Source organism: Tupaia chinensis, unplaced genomic scaffold (assembly GCF_000334495.1).
Source record: "Tupaia chinensis unplaced genomic scaffold, TupChi_1.0 Scaffold141189_1, whole genome shotgun sequence".
Lineage (NCBI taxonomy): Eukaryota > Metazoa > Chordata > Mammalia > Scandentia > Tupaiidae > Tupaia > Tupaia belangeri.
In genome coordinates this window covers 51,469-65,249 of record NW_006201052.1, presented here as the reverse complement: position 1 = coordinate 65,249, position 13,781 = coordinate 51,469, and the positions used below count along the sequence as shown (strand labels likewise).

The 13,781-nt window shown below is 41.3% G+C and overlaps 1 protein-coding gene and 1 pseudogene across 1 annotated transcript in view; one reads left to right on the top strand and one right to left on the bottom strand.

Annotated features, from left to right (window-relative positions):
- The window catches only part of LOC102480374 (ankyrin repeat domain-containing protein 26-like), a 19,735-nt gene extending 12,522 nt beyond the window's left edge, over window positions 1-7,213 (bottom strand). The window contains exon 1 of the mRNA XM_027766125.1: window positions 7,051-7,213. The gene's annotated coding sequence lies outside the window, so the exon portion shown is untranslated. The remainder of the gene's footprint in view (window positions 1-7,050) is intronic.
- Window positions 7,214-7,614: 401 nt separating this feature from the next.
- Window positions 7,615-8,732, top strand: LOC102479956 (zinc finger Ran-binding domain-containing protein 2 pseudogene; annotated as a pseudogene).
- Window positions 8,733-13,781: the final 5,049 nt, after the last annotated feature.

The window sequence follows — 13,781 nt, the reverse complement described above, 5'->3', positions numbered from 1 at the left end:
CTTGTTTAAACATGATTCTAAAGAATCAACTACATACAAAGACATGCATATTCTCGGCCTCAAATAGGGGTAAATAGAAAAATGTGACACATCCATCCACTCCTGAAAAGTTGTACCTGAGCAGAAAGAAGGCTTAATATTGGGACCAACCGATGGCATAATGGCTATAGACTCCCATATAGTCGACCATGGTTTGAGTCCCAGACCCAGTTGCTTAGACTCACAACGGATGTGTGTGCATGCATGCTCAATTTCCTGAGTGGAAAATGGAGAAGGGATTCCATTGTTGCCATTTCACCTGGGGGGTGATTGCTTGCTTTCTGTCTCTCTGTCTCTCTCCTTTTTTCTGGTGAGCTCATGTGCCCTATAGGAGAAACCTCTCCAAAAAAAAAAAAGGCTGTATATTAAAAAGATAAAAAATAAAAGACTAGCTGTCCAAACAGAAAAGAATTAAGAAAAGCAATCTCCTAAGCAAAACAAGAGTGAGCACGTTTAGACACAGAGAGCGTAAGTGCTCCCATAAGAATCGAAAGGATTGGGGAACCAACAGTTAGCGTAACAGCTATGTCGCTGAACTCCCATGTAGCCGACCCTGGTTCAAGTCCCAGGCCCGGTGGCTTAAACTCAGGTCGGGCGTGTGCGTGCCCAAGATCCTGAGAGAATGGAGGACAAGGGATTGCAGCGTGGCCATCACTCCCCCCTGGGGAGTGATTTCTCGCTTTCTATCTCCCTGTCTCTCTCTTGTCTTTCTGGTGACCGCACACACCCTATAGCAAAAACCTCTCCAAAAATAAAAAAATTGGAAGCACTGAGACCAGCAGTTGGTGTAATGGCTATGTCACTGGACTCCCATGTAGTCAACCGTGGTTTGAGTCCCAGACCCGGTGGCTTAAACTCATGCTGGATGCATGTGCGTGCATGCCCAAGATCCCGAGAGGAGAACGGAGGAGAAAGGCCAGGAGCATGTCCATCCTCCCTGAGGGGTGATTTCTCGCTTTCTGTCTGTCTCTCTCTGTCTTTCTGGCAAGCGTATACGCCCTATAGCAAAAACCTCTCTAAGAAAAAGAAGGAAAAAAAAAGAATCGTTAGGACTAACAGGCATGAAAGCAGTTAAAACAGGGATGCTGAAGACAGTGTAGAACAGGGTGGGAGACGGCAAGAGTATAAAGAAGGATAGCAAGTGAGCAAACAGAGAAATATGATGTTGGGAACCAGCAGTTAGCGTAATGGCTATGTCGCTGGACTACCACGTAGTCAACCGCGGTTCGCGTCCTGGACCCAGTGGCTTAAAACTCACACCGGGGGACCAGCAGTTAGCGTAATGGCTATGTCGCTGGACTCCCACATAGTCGACTGCGGTTCGAGTCCCAGACCCGGTGGCTTAAACTCACGCCGGGCGCGTGCATGTGTGCCCAAGATCCCGAGAGGAGAATGGAGGAGAAGGGACTGTGGCATGGCCACCCCCCTCCGGGGGGTGATTTCCTGCTTTCTGTCTCTCTGTCTCTCTTTGTCTGTCTGGCGAGCGCACGCGCCCTGTAGCAAAAAACTCTCAAAAAAAGAACAAAAAAAAAAAACTCACGCTGGGCGCGTGTGTGTACATGCCCAAGATCCCGAGAGGAGAATGGAGGAGACGGGATTGCGGCGTGACCATCCCCTCTGGGGGGTGATTTCTCATTTTCTGTCTCTAAGTCTTTCTCTGTCTTTCTGGCGAGCGCAAGAGCCCTATAGTGTAAAACCTCTCCAAAAAAAAGAGAAATATGATGTTAGTGGGACACAGAAATGGTTTATTACCTGCTGATTATAACATGAATAGAATTCTCAACTGGGCTGGTCTAAGAAGTATTTCATGTTGGGTAAATTTTGAGAGATTTTCACTGTAGGGCGCGTGCGCTCGCCAGACAGACAGAGAGAGACATAGAGACAGAAAGCGAGAAATCACCCCCCAGGGGGGATGGTCACGCCACAATCCCTTCTCCTCCATTCTCCTCTCGGGATCTTGGGCACGCACGCACTCGCGCCTGGCGTGAGTTTTTTAAGCCACCGGGTCCGGGACGCAAACCATGGTCAACTACGTGGGAGTCCAGCGACATAGCCAATATGCTAACTGCTGGTTCCCTATAACAAAATTATATATAGTGATTGAATGTCTAAAAAAATTAGAATAAAAATAATAATAATAATTTGGAAAAAAATGATAAAATGCTATTTGATCATGACGATATGGATAGTAATGTCTTTGTCTTGACTGATAGGCATGGCATTCCTTCTGGAAAAAGAAATGTAACACACTGTAAAGTTAAATGTGATTTACTATAAGATAAATGAAATTATTATAATAATAAATAAAAGAATTGGAAGGAGTGGCTAGTAGGTGGGTGGCATGGTGTTTAGGGCACTAGACTCCCTCATGGCTCACCAAGGATTGAGTCCTGTACCTGGTGGATTGCTTTCTTACTTTCTCTCTCTCTCTCTCTGCCTCTCTCTGGTCAAATTAAAAATAACAACAATGCTGAGTAAAATTAAATTAAATACTTCCTAGAATAACAGTTTTTAAAAATGAATTGGAAGGACAGTACAGGATGCAGGAAAGCTAGTATCAGAGGTGAATGCAACACTATGAGGGAATGTGACCCGAGAAGGCTGGCACTCACCGCCTACCAGCAATGAGTGGGACACACAGGAGTAATCTACGGAGATTAGCACTCTCGTTTCGAAGAGTATTTCTGTGTACACCAATGTTCACTTAAACACATTTTTTTTGGAGAGGTTTTTTTCACTATAGGGTGCGTGTGCTCACCAGACAGAGACAGAGAGACAGAAAGCGAGAAAAAAAAAATCCCAGCAGGGATGGCCACACCACAATCCCTTCTCCTCCATTCTCCTCTCAGGATCTTGGGCACGCACGCACATGCGCCTGGCGTGTTTTAAGCCACTGGGTCTGGGATGCGAACCGCAGTCGACTACGTGGGAGTACAGAGACATAGCCATTACACTAACTGCTGGTTCCCTTAAACACATTTTTTAACATAGCATGAGTCAGGTAAAACATGAAATTAGAAATTTGGGAAATAATGAGTGGGCAGGGTCTGAAGGACCTTAAATTGAAAATACCAAAGCGTCATTATATATAGTTCCAAAAAGCAAGAATCTAATTACTGATGATTTTGCTTAAATCTAAATTGACTAGATAACATTTGTACACATTTCACCAGGCACTTAATTCTAATATTAATAGAAAAAACCTCATTAGTTTGTTATGTGGTAAACAACATGCATAAGAGCATCATTACTAGTCTATGCCTTTATAAATTTATAAAAAGACTAACATTTCCCACTACAGATTAGTATGTACAGAGTTGAGTGTGAACCCATAAGAATACTAAAAAGGAAAGTAAACAGTTATGGACCAAAAAAAGTTATATAAATAACTATTCCAGTTAAAATGAAGTATATAAAGTAGAGGAAATCATCCTGAGAGCAATCATTAAACCTTTTTTTTTTTAACTTCTTTTGCTACAGGGCACGTGCACTCGCCAGAAAGACAGAGAGAGACAGAGAGATAGAAAGCGAGAAATCACCCCCAAGGGGGGATGGCCAAACCACAATCCCTTCTCCTACCTTCTCCTCTCGTGATCTTGGGCATGCATGCACACGCACCTGGCATGAGTTTAAGCCACCGGGTCCGGGACTCAAACCACGGACATCTACATGGGAGTTCAGCAACATAGCTATTACGCTAACTGCTGGTCCTTAAACCATTCTTCTTCACCCAAACTTTAAACTTCAAACCTATGTCTACAATTGAAGAATACGAAAGAATTTTCATTTCAAACAAGTTGATGGATGGCAACAACTTTTCTGTTGTTGTTGTTGCTACGGTGTGTGGGATTGCCAGAGAGAGAAAGAAAAGGAGAAAAACACCCCTCAGCTGGATGGCTACACCACTATCCCTTCTCCTCCACCGTCTTTTCATGATCCAGTCACCAACACACTCACGCTGTGTATTTCTCAAGCTGCCAGATCGAGGAGTTGGACCTTGCAGTCGATACTGTGAGATCTAGTCACCCTAATTTCCATGCCACCAGCCTGCCCAGAAGACAACTTGTAAACAGAAAACCTCTGGTCAAAATCATCTCAGAGTTAGAGCAGACTGATCATAGCCGTCGTAATACCAAAACCCCCAGAACCAGTGTTTCCATTATTCACTCATTTCTTTCTTATAGAAAGAGACAGACAACACAGAGTCAGCACCCCACACAGGTCCCCATGCTGTAACTCATCCCTTAGCTCAGCCAGTTCCAGACCACAGGCATGCTCTCACCTAGCACTCAGGGACAACGAAGGATGCAAACCCAGCACCTTCTGATGTAGATTACCTCACAGAGCACGGTGTTTCACCCACACCTCGCTTTGACATGTATTCAACAGTGACTGCTACCCTTACTTACCAACCCAACAAGGTAAGCCACTTGCTTTGGAAAGGCAGCCTGTCTGCAAAAACCCACTGTAATAAACATGCCTTCCAGGGCCAACCGTGAGTAACACTCTCACTGAATAACCCTGCTGCTTCTGATGACGTCAGCCTACCCATGGTTCTGCTGGTCTGCCGACCCTGAATCTCCACTCTTCCCAAAACCCTACGTAAGACCAGCAGGCTGCTCTGCTGAAAGAGACTGTGCCTGACCAGCTGAGCTCCGGCTCTCATGAGAGAAAACAATAAATTCCAACTTTGTCTTGTATTTCAATCACCAAAAGGCTCATAATCGTTTGTCAGGGGCATTTTCAGTCTATTACATTACCACCACCTCATTTTATTTTCATAAAGTATCAATGATGTTGGTGTGTCTCTGATCCATTTTATCACAAATATTGATATAGAGTGAAAAAAAAAGCGAGAAGGTAGCAAAACTTGGACATAAGAATGTAACCTACTACAAGGAGCCAATGAGGTCAGCAGTTGGTCAAGTCGTCAAGGCGCTGGATCCTCCCTGACTTCCTGCAGTGTGAGTGTTGGACCCAGGGGCTCGAAATCCCACCTAGTACATGTGTATGAGTGCCCAAAATCCCAAGAGGAGGATGGAAGATAAGGGATTACAACGTGACCACCTCCTCAATGGTTGTTTCCCCACTTTCCTTCTCTCTCATTAGCTTGCTCTGTCTCTCTATGGAAAGCACACACAACTTATAGCAAGAAATTTTTTAAAAATTGTTTTTGGAAATGAGGAGACTTTACAGGCATAAAGAAATGTTTGAACAGACATTCCTCTGTTCAACTGTGGATTCATACATCCAACAACTGCTTACTGAATACATATTACATGTTAGGGACACTACTGGTGCTGGCAAACATTCATTTTTATCCTTAAGAACATAATTATTGTAATCTAACAATCTATGACAGTTTATCTAGACTTTAACTTTCTATTATACATGACCAAAACTCTCCCCTGTTCTCCAGATTCTACACAATTAATTAGGCTGATATCACTGGTATTTCAGAGTATCTTACAATATCATAGCTTTCCCTTGTAATATTGTCAGATACTGTCAGATATACACACATCTAGGGGGATTATATCCAATTCAGCATAGGGGCTCCCAAGAGGTGTGGAGTTGAAGGCACTGGAATCCATACGACAGACAGTGCAGCTCAAGTCCCGGTCCCTTGGCCTGAAATACTACACTGGGCTAACACGCTTGCCCAAAATCTGAGGAGACTAGGAAAAGAGACTGGGACATCACCATCCCCCTTGAGGATGTCCTCTCACCAAATGCACCCACCTTTCTCTCTCTCTGAAGAGCACACATTTCATATAAGGGGAAAGAAAACGAAAACTAAAACATAAATTCTATCCAGTCAGCCTTCAGTGTTTGTATGTTTTTTATTACATTGTTTAAAGAATGATCTATTCGTGATAGCACAACTTTTTAATCATTATTTAGATGTTAAAAGGACATTAGGATATTTCATTTCTGAACTCATTCCAAATAACTGCCTTCTTACTTTAAAATGATCTGAATAGAAGATTTTTGGTTTTTTTGTTTGTTTGGTTTTGGGTTTTTCTGGAGAGGTTTTTGCTATAGGGCGTGTGCGCTTGCCAGACAGAGAGAGACAGAGAGACAGAAAGTGAGAGATCACCCCCCGGGGGGATGGCCATGGCCACGCCACAATCCCTTCTCCATTCTCCTCTTGGGATCCTGGGCACACACACACACGTGCCCGGCATGAGTTTTAAGCCACTCCGGGACACGAACCAGAGTCGACTATGTGGGAGTCCAGCGACATAGTCATTACGCTAACTGCTGGTCCTGAATAGAAGTTTTAAGAACAATTACCGGGGCCGGCAGGTAGCATGGTGGTTAAGGGTGCTGGATTCCCACATGGCCAACCGTGGTTCAAGTACTGGACCTGGCGGCTTGCTTTCTCACTCTCTCTCCCTCTCTCTGTCCCTCTCTGGTCAAATTAAAATAAACAAATGAATAAATAATAAATTTTTAAAAAGATAAATAAAATAATTATTTTAAAAAAAAGAACAATTACCAATAGTTTTTTGTCATGATTTAAAACATAATGTATTAGGCCTTCGAATATTTAGACAGACAAACTTAAATTTAAAAACATGTCCTGCTCTTTGTATTGTTTACTATCCATACAGCATACTATAAAAGCATGTGTTAAAAGGTGAAAAACAGAAGGAAGGAAAGAAAGAAAGAAGAAAAAACAAGCAAGAAAGAAAGAAAGAGAAAGAAACAAAGAAAGCCTCTTGGATGCCTTATTCCCCATTTATCATCCAGTTCTCTCCTGTCTCTAGCCCTGAAAATTCTCTAAGGACATGTCTAAGCTGTCCTCACAGCCAGGCCTCCCTGGTGACTGAGGAAAGTGCTCACGGTCAAGGACGCTTGCTCTCATTTTAGTTGATTTTCAGTAGAATCAGAAGTTAACTATTCTCATGTTTGTCCTGAAGAGGACACTATTCTAGTTTCTTTCTAGAAAAAGTAATCCTTTCTAATGTTCCCTGACAGAGGAATCAAGATGCCATAGATTTTTACCTTTCTTCTGGATTTATTTCACGAACACTGTTGTCATCCTTCAGCTGAAGTGGAGCACCAGGGCGTGAACCGGGCTTTCCCACTCCTCCAAAAGCTGTCTCCAGGGGTGGTACAATCCATTTCACGTTCTCCTTGTCCTTGGTTTCATTTTCACGCAAGCTGAAGCTCCTCCTTTGAAAAAAAAAAAAAATGAAAAAAGCCATTGGTCTGTAAACATTCTACTGACAAATAAAAAACCAATTTGTGTAAACTCCCACACCTTTACCATCTGAATTCACTTTCTAGTTAAATGACAATAATGAAGTGTCAACTACACACAAGGAACTATATATTCTCAGCTTAAACACAGGGATGAATGGTACAACGCAGTACTTGATTTAATCTCTGAACTGTTGTATCTAGCACAGGAAGGTGTTATATTAAAGAGGTAAATTACAAAAGAAGAGCTCTCTAGACAAGGAAGGGGAGAAGAACAATCTACTTAGCGAACAGAGTATGAGCATCAAAATTAGACACCGGGAGCATAGGTGCTCCCTTCAGAACTTGAAAGGAGGGGCTTCCAAGATGTCAACCAAGAATTTCTGAGTCAGTGACTGTGACTGGATTTGCCCTGACAAGAAATGTGGAAATGTAAACTTTGCTAGAAGAACCAGCTGTAATCGGTGTGATAGGGAGAAAACAACTGAGGCCAAGATGATGAAAGCAGGGGGAACTGAAATAGGAAAGACACTTGCCGAAAAGAGCGGAGGCCTGTTCAGTGCTAATGATTGGCAATGTAAAACTTGCAGTAATGTGAATTGGGCCAGAAGATCAGAGTGTAACATGTGTAATACTCCAAAGTATGCTAAATTAGAAGAATGAACAGGATATGGTGGCGGTTTTAATGAAAGAGAAAATGTTGAGTACATAGAAAGAGAAGAATCTGATGGTGAATATGATGAGTTTGGACGTAAAAAGAAAAAATAAAGAGGAAAGGCGGTTGGTCCTGCATCTATATTAAAGGAAGTTGAAGATAAAGAATCTGAGGGCAAAGAAGAGGATGAGGATGAAGATCTTTCTAAATATAAATTAGATGAGGATGAGGATGAAGATGATGCTGATCTCTCAAAATATAATCTTGATGCCAGCGAAGAAGAAGATAGTAATAAAAAGAAATCTAATAGATAAAGTCGCTAAAAGTCTCGATCTTCACATTCACGATCTTCATCCCGCTCATCCTCCCCCTCAAGTTCAAGGTCTAGGTCCAGGTCCCGTTCAAGAAGTTCTTCCAGCTCGCAGTCAAGATCTCGTTCCAGTTCCAGAGAACATTCGAGATCTCATGGGTCGAAATCAAGCTCCAGATCCCACAGGGGCTCTTCTTCCCCACGAAAAAGATCTTATTCGAGTTCATCATCTTCTCCTGAGAGGAACAGAAAGAGAAGTCGTTCTAGATCTTCTTCATCTGGTGATCGCAAAAAAAGACTAACAAGATCACGGTCACCTGAAAGCCAGGTGATTGGTGTAAACACTAAACAACCCTGAGCCCAGCGCCAACCCCTACGGAACACCACTTCTTTATCCAGGCGCCACAGGTCATCTTCCAGATCATCCCATTCTGGTTCCCGTTCAAGTTCAAAAAAGAAATAATGTATTAAAATTTACATCTTAAAAAAAAATCCAGTACAGTGCATGAAATGTATTTTTTAAGAAGTTGGTGTCTTACTTGGTCAGAAGTGCTAAATCTGCTAGTAGAGGTGCATGTCTTTCACTGCTTTTCAGAATAAAACAGCTGTGTTTATTTGTGAAATTAAAAGTAAATAGCATTTTAAGCCATAATGTTCCAGAATAGATCAACATGTTTACTGTTTATTATTTACAACTATTAGCTTCATTTCCAACATGTCAGCTGTAACAAAATACTTTATTTCCTAATTTCAAACTTCTGTTTTTCTCATTTCCAAATTTATTCTGTCTGTTGGCTAAGGCAAAATTACCTAGGTTTCCCTAAACTTTGGGGTATGGAAGCAAGACTGGCAAACTAGTTGGAAACAGCTTGTTCATATTAGTCTGGGAAGAGAAGAAAAGAAGAAAACCTGTTTATTGTTCTTAACCTATGTCAAAATGATTCTTTAAAAAGTTAAAATAACTTAAAGCAGCCAACTGAAAATGACTTTATTTTGAAATTACCAGTGCTAAGGGTGCCTTAGAATCATTGTCTCTCTTATCCAGCTTTAATTTTTCTGTACCACCATTTAATGTAAAAGAATCTTGTTTGTTGTAGAAAGAGAAAGGTATTACTCATTTTCCTTTCCAATATTTGGGGCAAGAAAGTAAGTCCAACAGTTTATCTTTTTTCTACACTAATGATTGCCTGCGTGAAAAGAAAAACATCTTTTTTCAAAATGCTTTTTTAAATATTTCAACAAGCTTTGTGTGATAACTTCAAAAATTCATTTACCAAATAAGGGTAGAAAAGTGTAAATCATACAGTCAATGGCACAAACTGAAGAAAGCTTTTGAAATATATTTCTCTTTAGGCAAAAGACCAACAGAGACATTGTAAATTTAAGTGAACATTATGTTGAGCTATCTAACTTTAAACACACTGCCTAAAATTTTCTTCTGAATAACAAATGAATGCTTAAATTCTGCATGATGTAAGCAAAAAATCATTATGTTTCCTGTTCACTTGAAATAACTTATGGCTTAAAATGCTTTCAGTTTGTTTTATTTCTCAGAATTGAAATCTGGTCACATGAGCTCCATTTTGTTTTCTGGCTCAAAAACAAAAAGATTTCTCTTAACAGTGTCTTCAGTGACAATGTAAGGTAAGTATATTGTATTAAGGGAAATCAGAAATTGTGCTTGGGAACTTCTTGTTATGGGACATTGATTCCCCCCCCTTTATTGTCTGCTACAATTTAAATGAAAATTTAAAACATTTTAAAGTATTTAGTAGACACACGCAACAAAAATTAAATCTGAGGTTTTTTTAAATGTTTTTCTCTTCAGCAATCTAAAGATGAAAGCAAAATATCTTCTGTAGAAATACTTTGATGAATATTTTTACAGTGAGCTTTCCGATGTTTCTCATGTCTTAATTTGTGTTGCTACATTTACTGTAGGTTGCACAAGAATTTTTACTCTCTTGTGGTTGTGCCTCAGACTTTTCGACTCACCAGACAGAGAGAGACATAGAGACAGAAAGCGAGAAATCACCCCCCAGGGGGGATGGTCACGCCGCAATCCCTTCTCCTCCATTCTCCTCTAGGGATCTTGGGCACGCACGCACACGCACCCGGCGTGAGTTTTAAGCCACCGGGTCCGGGACGTGAACCGCGGTCGACTACGTGGGAGTCCAGCGACACAGCCATTACGCTAACTGCTGGTTCCCTGTATTTAAAACTTTGGCTGTACTAGGCAAATACAAGGTTATAAATTTAGCTAATAGTAGTTTACAGACAATTCAGATGATTATGATTTTATTTGGTTTAAGCTGTACTAGTTCATTTCATAAGGAAATGATGCTGTAGACAAATGTAAATAAAGCCTGTGAGTCAAGCAAAAAAAAAAAAAAGAACTTGAAAGGAGGAGGCCTGCAGCTGGGGAGATGCTGACAGCGTAGGACTCCCTCATGGCCAACCCCAACCGTGGATCAAATGCTGGACTGGAGGCCTGCTTTCTCCCTTTCACTCTCTTTCTCTCTGTCTCTCACCCATCAAATTAAAAATAACAACAATGATGCATAAAAGAAAACCAAACATACATTGCGAAAAAAATTAAAAAAAAAAAAAAAAAGAATTGAAAGAAAAGTACAGAATAAAGGAAAGCGAGGACTTGAGATAAATGCGACACTGCACCAGAATGTGAAGCCTGAAGGCTGGAGCTCCCTGACTACCGGCAGGGTGTGGAAGACACAGAGGAAATATAAATATGTTAATGCCATCATTGGTGGTACTGTTTTCATATATGACAATACTTAACTAAATAAAGTTTTTAACACAGCATGAGGCATATATAACATGAGAGAAGAAATTTGGGAAATAATCTGGGGAGGGGTCAGAGTGGCCTTAATTTTAAAATACTGAATCATCATTATCTTTAGTTCCAAAAGTAATAGACTAATTATTTATGATTTCTCCTAAAACTAAAATGACTACATAACTTTTGTACCCCTTAAGCCTGGTACCTAATCTTAATAAAAATTTTAAAATTGTCATCATTTCTTATGGGGTAAAAGTCATGCATAGAATGTCACTAGTACATATGCCTACATAAATTGACAAAAAGACTGAAGTTTTTCACTAGAAATTTTTATGTTAGGAATTGAGTATGAACCCATAAAAGTAGGAAAAGCAACAAGAATACAAACAATTATCAATTTTAAAAAGTCATGTAGATAAGTAATCTAGTTAAAATAAAGGATATAGGGGCCGGCAGGTGGTACAGTGGATAAAAGCGCTGGACTCCCACATGGCTGATCATGGTTCAAATCCCAAACCTGGCAGCTTGCTTTCTCTCTCTCTCTCTTTCTCTCTCTCTCTTTCTCTCTTTTACTCTGCCCCTCTCTGGTCAAATTAAAATAAATAAATAAAAGTTAAATAAAGTAATTTTTAAAAAGAAAAAATAAAACAAAATGTTAAAAAATAAATAAAGGATATAAAGAAGAAGAAAGCATCCCAACAGCAATCATAAAACCATTTTTTTCACCCAAACTGTAAAAGTATAAATTCAGTCAAAATTCAAGCATATGAAACAGCTTTCATTTCAAACATAGTTGATGGACGGCATCTGTGTTTATTGTTAGAAATTTCCTATATGGTGCATGTGATTGCCTGAGAGAGAGAAAGAGCAGGAGAGAAAGCACCCCTCAGTTAAATGGCTATGCTACAGTCCCTTCTCCTCCACTCTCTTCTCGGAATGCTGGGCACCTAAACACCTGTGCCCAGTGTGTTTCTCAAGCTGCTAGTTCGGGGACTGGAACTATGCAGTCAACCCTGTGGGAGCTAGCCATCTTAACTTCCATGCTATCAGCTGGCCCAGAAGGCAACTTTTAAATAGAAAACATCCGGTCAAAGTCATCTCAACAGCAGGAGAACACTGACAAACAGCCATGGAGATGCTTAGACATGTAGAACTAGTTTTCATATTGTTGATTCTTTTCTTTCTTATACACACACAGACACAGACACACACACACAGAGTCAGCACCCTCAGCAAGGTCCTGATGCTGTACCTTATTCCTAGCCTCAGCCAGTCCCAGACCATGGACATGCTCACACCTGACATTCAGCGATGTCTCTGGATTCAACCCCAGTATCTTCTGATGTGGATTAGCCTCACAGAGCACTGCATTTTACTGCTGTGCCACCATCCAGCCTCCACCCCAGTTATACATGGGTTCAATCAGTGACCACTAGCCTTACTTACCAACTAGTTGATGTCCACTGCTTCCTTCAGAAAGGCAGTCTGTCCGAGATGAACCTGCTCTGATAAACATGCCTTCCAGTGCCAAGCGGTGAACACCGCTCTGTGACAAACAGTGCTGCTACTGATGATATCAGCCCACCTATGGCGGCTCGTGAGGTCTGCTGATCTCCACTCATGCCAAAACCCTATATAAGATCAGCAGGCTGCTCAGTTTGAAGACACTGTGCCTGACCAGCCAAGCAATGACTTTCATAAGACAAACCAATAAATTCCAACTGTGACTTGTATCTTAATTACTGAAACTCTCATAATTCCTAGACAGGAATTTTTCAGTTCATTAAATTACCACTCTCTCAGTTTTCTTATTAATATACCAGTAAAGTTTGTGCTTTCTCTGATCCATTTTATCATAAATATCAGTAAAGAAAGAATAAAAGAGAAAGGTTTGTAGCATAGCCATCTCCCCTGGGCATGCATTTTTTACTCTTTCTCTCGCTCTCTGCCTGTCACTCTCTGCCAAGTGCATGCACAACTTAAATAGCACAGTCAGCTATGTAGGATTCAGCCACCTTAATCAACATAACACCTACTGACCCAGAAGAAAGTTCTAAACAACCAAATGCTCAATCTGCTGCTTGGCTGCCCCTGACTGTTTTTAGTGAAACTCAGAGGAAAAGGGAAACAGAGTAGAACAATTTGGAAATCTGCCTATTCAACTGCTCAAAGATAAAAGAAACTTTTACACAGAGAATGCTGAAAGTGTGGCTGAGACATCACTTGTAAAAAAAGAAAAAAAAAAAAACTGCACTGATAGAAGTCACTCCGATGCTAATGAGAAAGAAAATGGAGAAAAGGCCTCAAGGCTATCTCAGAGATCTTCAGGGCTGTTCCTCCCATCATAAGCACAAAGGCCTGAGAGAGCAGAATGGTTTTCAGGAAAGGGCCTGAGACACCTATCCAGCCCTAGACAGTCTAGAGCTCTCAGTATACCAGAATAGTGCCTATTTACCCCACCTGTGTCTCAGTCAGCTCCAGGTGTGGCTCAAGTCACTGTGAAGGACAGCAAAGGCTGAAGACTGAGGCATCAGCAGCACTGGCAATCTGGAGGAGTCCGACCCAGTGAGGCCCCGGGATCTGTCTGAGCCCCCCAACCTTTGAGCTCCGCTTCCGGTTGGATCAACAAGTTGGCAAGGCCACTGTTGGGCACCCCCCCCCCACCTGGAACAAAGCTTGGGTCAATTAGCATGTCAGCAAGGCTGTTTGCTATTTGCTCCAGAAACTGGCAGCCTTACTGGGAAGCGACCCCCCTCTGGCTCCCCAAT